Source organism: Anopheles gambiae, chromosome X (genome assembly GCF_943734735.2).
Source record: "Anopheles gambiae chromosome X, idAnoGambNW_F1_1, whole genome shotgun sequence".
NCBI lineage: Eukaryota > Metazoa > Arthropoda > Insecta > Diptera > Culicidae > Anopheles > Anopheles gambiae.
In genome coordinates this window covers 19710627-19716983 of record NC_064600.1, presented here as the reverse complement: position 1 = coordinate 19716983, position 6357 = coordinate 19710627, and positions in this window count along the sequence as shown.

Genomic DNA, 6357 nt, shown 5'->3' with positions numbered 1-6357 from the left:
CGGTCTGTTAGAAGATCCAGAATTAAAGAAGCGAAGATCAGAGCAAACAGAAGACGCCTAGCTAGCGCTCTGCCGAAAAATGGACGTGAATCATCCAGCGGATGAGTCACGCAACAGGCAGCCTCGTGGGCTCGTATGGTTCGGTCGGAGGCTCGCCGTTCGTTTCGATTCGATCGAAACAGAGGAAAGGAGGGAAAGCTACCGCATGCTCTTTGACCAAGCGAACGAAACGGTCGGGCGGAATCGAGACGGGAATTCTCCCAAGGGACCGCCAGCGTCGAGGGCTCGCGCAATTTCTCAAAACCATGCGGGCGAATAGCAGCACAAAGTGGAAACCACACGAAAAAGCGGTAATACTCACTCACACACACTATGGTCTGCGAAACATCCCTATCCTTTTCCTTTTTTTGTTTGTTTTCACGCACCAAGCGTTCGAAGCGAAATAGTGGAGCTGGTGTTCCTCGTTATTTTTCTGGCAACATTTAGCAGCCTGTTCCAAGGAGTGGTTGTTTTGGGGGGAAAAGAATCCAACAAAGGATGAGACAGAATGCTGCGATGACACACTTTTTGTGTTACGTTAAAAAAGAAGAAGAAAAGGAGCTGTTTCGTTGATTCCTGCGGAATTGCTGCCGCCTAGGTCCTACGTTCACAGACTGAAAAGTTCTTAATAGCTCTCCTAAAGAGGTTGCTTCAAATCTCGTTCGATGCTTCGGTGATGCGTCTGGCGTTTATATTTGATCGATCGACACGTCGCATCCAAATATTGAGTGGCATCCAAGCACACCGAACAAGCAGCCGGCCAACGACCGAACCACCGCGCTAACGACCTACCTCGTGGTATCAAAAAAATAGATCCAGATTAGATGTCATTTATTACACGCATAGCGTAGTTCTCCTGGAATCATAAAACTGAAATCCCGCTCCTCCGGAGCGAGGCGTACATTATTTGTTTTCAATTCGTCCGTGCGGGCAACTGGACGGAACACACTATAACAAGAAGCAAATAAATCAGGCCCCACACACATTCAAACACACACAGACACTCGGGCGTGTCCCTTGTCGAATCCATTCGATGGACCGAACAGTTTCCCACGACCCACGACTCGTTCCTGAAGAAATCGGCAGTTTTTATTTCGTTTTTTTTTCAAACCATTATTAGACGCTTTATTATGAGATTAACGTTTCAAGAAGCATCAAGCACTCGAACAGGGAGGGAAAAGGGAGCGGGGATGGGGGAGGGGGAGAGAGAGTGAGTTGCGGTCGAGTTTGGTTGAACAATAAAATCTAATCACCACACCGTCCGCATATTCGTCAACGGCTTCGGAATCCATCGCGGAACGAGCGTGTTAAGTTCTTTATGTCCCCTGCTAATGGTACGGCACGAAAGCGGGTCAATTTCTAACGTCCAATATTGGAGCGTCCCCATCGTCAAGGGTTACTAGGAAGCGTGCGCCCGAAACCGATTGCGTCCTCAATTCTCGGGAAATGGAAACGACAAATGGGGCGAAGATGCTTCGCAGCCCTGGACACAAAATAATTAAAGTCCAGCAAATACAATCGTTACGCGCTACCACATCGCGGCTCGGTCGCTTCGGAGAGCAATTCGCTACGGGCAGCGATGGACAGACAGAGAGAGAGGGCGTCAAAGAATTAATGAATAAATAGTTTATTTTAATGGTTGCTTTCATCCGGGAGTTTCTTCGGTGCGCTGTTGAATCACTTCCCAATTTATTACACCTCGCACTGTACACGATTGACGAGCGTTGGCTCCATTTGCCGCGTTTTTGGTGGGAAGGCCACATTAAGCCATCAAAGCTGTTCCGATGCGCTGTTCCTACTGTCCGGCAAGACGTGAGCGTAATGTCAGCCTAATATTGGGTTATCCCGGACGTTACCGGGTCGTTACAAACACACAACGTACTTGCTCGTTAAGCGTGGCTTCGAGAAAATTAATTACTCGCTTGGTCATTCTCAGGACTGGACAGTGAGCGGGAAACGAAAAGCGAAAGATGGATACAGTTCTGGATACACTGTCATCCTGTGTGGAAGAGGTGAGGGCGGAGGGAGAAGAGAGGTAAGGTAGGGAATCTATCCATAAATCTTAAATCTTTTGAACGTTCAGAAAAATTGGAAAGCTTAAAAGTGCCAGATTCCAGTGAAAAGATCTTTACTCGAATGGCTCCATTTAATGTCTCTAAGTCGCGCGCTAATGATCAGCAGAAGTAGTTGAAGACGCAGTTGACCAGGTTCCTAATCGCTTTCAAGTACAGCATGGTGCAAAATAGTGCAAAGATACCACATGTTGTCACTTCCTCCGTCCTTTCTCCATGGCCCAAGGGAACCTCGGAGTAAGCGACGAACGTACTCCACGGCCGGTATTTTGCGGTCGCACTATCTGCGAACAGCAATTCTAATCGATTCGTTTTGCGGAATATGGACTCTGAGGGTAGGAAGCTAACCCGTTAACAAACCTAGGATTGTTCCGACAATCGCACCGTGGCACTCTGGGGGTGCTCTACATAATGGAGCAATGTGCATTGTGCGCATCACAAGAACGAGCAAAAAAAAAAAAGAAGGAAACCGGAGCACGACCCTCATGACGCAGTACGGCAATGGTGCGCAATTTGTCCTTCACCAGCCAAAGCCATCTCGGCAGAAGCTCAAGCGACTAGGTGGACAATAATCATAAAGCAAACCCCACTCCCCCGCAGACTTGTGGGATGGATCGCTCCTAAAGCCTTGTGTCCTGGTTTCCCGGCGTTCCCTGAGTCGGTCGTAAACATATCAATAAAAACTGGGTAGCGAACGAAGGCCTCCCGCACTCCTGGTGAAAGTGAAATCAAACGCTCCTGAACACACGCAGACATCACCATCCATCGATGATTGCAGTCGATACACGAGTGGAATCCGTTTCCAAGTGCTTCCAATCTTCCGTCACTCGTCTCGTCGACGGCGAGCTGGGAGGAATTCGTTAAACTTTCATTGCAACATTCATGCCCCTGAGTGTGATGAGCGTAACTTGCGTGGCCGTTCGAATCCGTTCATGTGGTTAAGGGTGGGAGGGGGTTTGTGGGTGATTCTTTCACCCATAGCATGCGGACAAACGCGCAGGAGGAACAGTAAGCATCGAGCGACGGGATTGTGATGGAAGTACTGCGTCCATCCTTTCCGTCACCATGTCGTCGTTCGTCACAGAGGCTCTCCCCCCTCCCGAGATCAATGGTGTTATGATGATGATGGTGAAGATTTTCCTTCTTCTTATTTTTTTCTCTCGTTTGCTTCTGCTCTAGGACGTCCAACGGCTCCGTCACGGTCGTCCGAAATGTCCCGTTCTGCGACAACCGGGCGATAAGCGAAAGAATCCACAGCATCGTACCCCCGGATGCCTCCGGACGCCTCCGGATGCAGTTTGACGAGACATGCTTGCGAGACGCATGGGCGGGAAAGCCAGCCAGAGAAGATGGCACTGGGAATCGTTTCCCGAACGGTGGCATAATCGTAAAATTTTACGATCGACATAAGTCTACCATGGCATATGAATCTTCAATTGCACTATCGTTCTGGGTGCGTTCCGGGCGGAAGAGACGTTCGATCCTGGAATCGAGGGAGTAGAGGATAGTTTTGTCGTCTTCCTCGAGCATTCCAAGATCCAGCGGATGATGATCTCGATGGATAAACTTATCCGGGGTGGGGAGGCCCCGCCTGACGAGCTGAAGGTTCTGCCGAACGGAACGAAGCGAGCGAGCGACGCGAGCGCTGGGCGCAAGTACCCGAAACAATAACGATTTCCCGTTCCGAGTGCTGGTTTTTGTTCGAAAATCAATTGAGAGATTCTATCGTCTACGTCCTTCTCACCTTCCACTCGGTTCCAGCGACTGTCTGCCACGGTTGGACTGAACCTATCGGCGGAAATAGTATTGCACCCGGGCAAGAGGTTTCCGCGGCCGTAGGGACTTAAGGTAATCGGTCGCCGGTCCCTGGGAGCTTGAGTCCTTTTCCTCAAAATCTAGCGTAGTTGAGGTTTTTTTTTCTCTCTTTTGTTGTTGTTGTTGTTGTTTGTAAGACACAACATGAAGCAAAATGCGCAAAAGTGGATGAAAATCCGGCAAAAAAAGTCTACCCAATAAAAGTAAACACTATTATGCCCAGGCGCATGGGAAATAATAGTGTTCCGTTAGCTTAACTTACAACCTCCCTTCACCGCATCCCTATTGATGCAATGTTAAACAGCCCGAACGATTTTATTACATTTGTCGCATGGGTTTTGGATGGGTGGGCTTTTTTTCACGGAAAACTGTCATGCTTTTCTCACTATTTATGGTAATGTTTTCATCACCCGGGTGCGTTCGGAAGCTACGCATCAACTACGCAATGACAAATGCACAAAAAAACCCAGCATAACCTAAACAACTAATAATAAATGGCATATGGTGTTTCGTCACCCCGCTAAGCGTTTATTTGTCCGATAGAATACGTCATAAAGGAAACCTAGACCGCATCAGCTGCTCGTCAAATGTGCATATGTGTGTGTGTGTGTGTGTGTGTGTGTGAGGCCAACCTGCGAATAAATTATTCAATCGAAATTCGTCCCATTTTTGCGGGACTTATTTTTTGCAATATTTGACGGAAACGTTTGCAAAAGTTAACGCAATAGGGACCTTTGAACTCGAGAAAATCTCTTCTGAATAGCTAAATGGTTTCTGAACCTCTAAGCCTCTCTCTTTCTATCTGGTTGAAGTGTCCCTCATCCCATTTTCCCTCAGAAATATTATTTTGTTCCTTTCCTTCACCCCGCACACACACACATGCACATACTCACCGAAAATTCCGTATCAAAACTCGTCCAGGGGCGTCCGTCGTCCCCTTGTGCCAAACGGGCCGTTTTTGGGAATGAAAAATCAATCAAACCAATCAAACCAGTCAAACGAAACAGCAAAAAGAAAAAAAAGAAAACCCCGAACAGGACAGTTAATGAGAATGTGGGAACAACCTTGGGACGCACGCCGGGTAATCAAATCATTGCACCCGGCGCCAGGCGAAGGGAGACAAGCGGCGCGGTCGTGTGTGTGTCCGTGTCCATAGCGGAGTGGATAAAAAATGAACTTGAGCGTTAGATCTTGTTGTTGTTGTTTATGGTCCAGGTCCTTCGTTGCATTGTCTATCATAGACACACACACCGCGCGCGCGCGTGCTGTCCAAACTATGTCCTAACACGGGATCAATATCCCCCCGGGTGCGTGGTCAGCGCCGGACAAATCGTTGTCACACACAATAACGCAGAAATAATAAAGTCAAATGACGACACCGCTCGTCAATAATCGAAGGGGGTGGGTAGGGGAAGAGGAGGAAATGAATAAAAAAAGGAAAAAAAATCGGCTGACCTGAGAGTGACAAAAGCGCGCCACAACCATTAACCGCGCGTCACTATTCCATCATCCCGGCCAGTGGGTCCAGTGGGTCATTGTCGAAATGGAGGGAAATGGAAAAGAAAAAGAACAAAGACTAAAAAAAATGCTTCTGGTAGCTGCTGCAAGAAGAGATAAATTGATATTTATTTTGCTTCAATCGTCAAACGTCGAGTGAACAACACATCTATTATCACATTAGTGAACAAAGCCGTGGACAGAGCCCAACCAAGCGACCCACACAACCAGGGAAAAAAGCCGATGACATCCAGCGGAAGCATCTATATAAATAAAAGTGATTTTTATATTAAAAAAAAAACACACACACAAGTCGGAAGTGCACTTTTCGTTGTGCTTAGTTTTTTTTGTGATGTTGGTGTGAGTTTCGCTTCGTTTTTTTTGCTTGGAGAATGTCCTTTGGCTAGATTGCCCCTACAGAGCAAAACGCTTTTGTTTAGGGCTGCGCTCAACAGACCTGTGTGTGCGTATGTGTATTTACGCTTTTTCCCACCGCATCGATCAACGGACAACGGCCAGAATCCTTGCTGCTGGGGGCACGTGTGCCGTGCGTGCGTCAACTTGCTGTGTGAGGGCGCCTTGATTTGAATTTGATTTGATTTGATGAACCCTTCAAATCAATGGGCAACACAGATCAGCGCGCCGGAAGCGCGCACGGCGACGGGGGCAAGTGGCGGGGCAGTTTTGTTGAGTAGTTTTGCACGTGAGAGGCTTTCAGCGCGGCGTTTTGGGTTGCTTTTTATTTTATTTTTGCACTACCATTGTGTTCTGCTATCCGGCGTGCGTGTGCGACCGCGCGATGATCCTCTGTGGTTGAGGGTGCAGAAACCTGAGGGGGGTGCGAGAAACAATGGCTCCCGGGTGGGTTGCTGCTCCCGGTGCGTTCGATGACAGTGACAGTTGTTAACAAGGAATCACCATTCACTCCGAGACC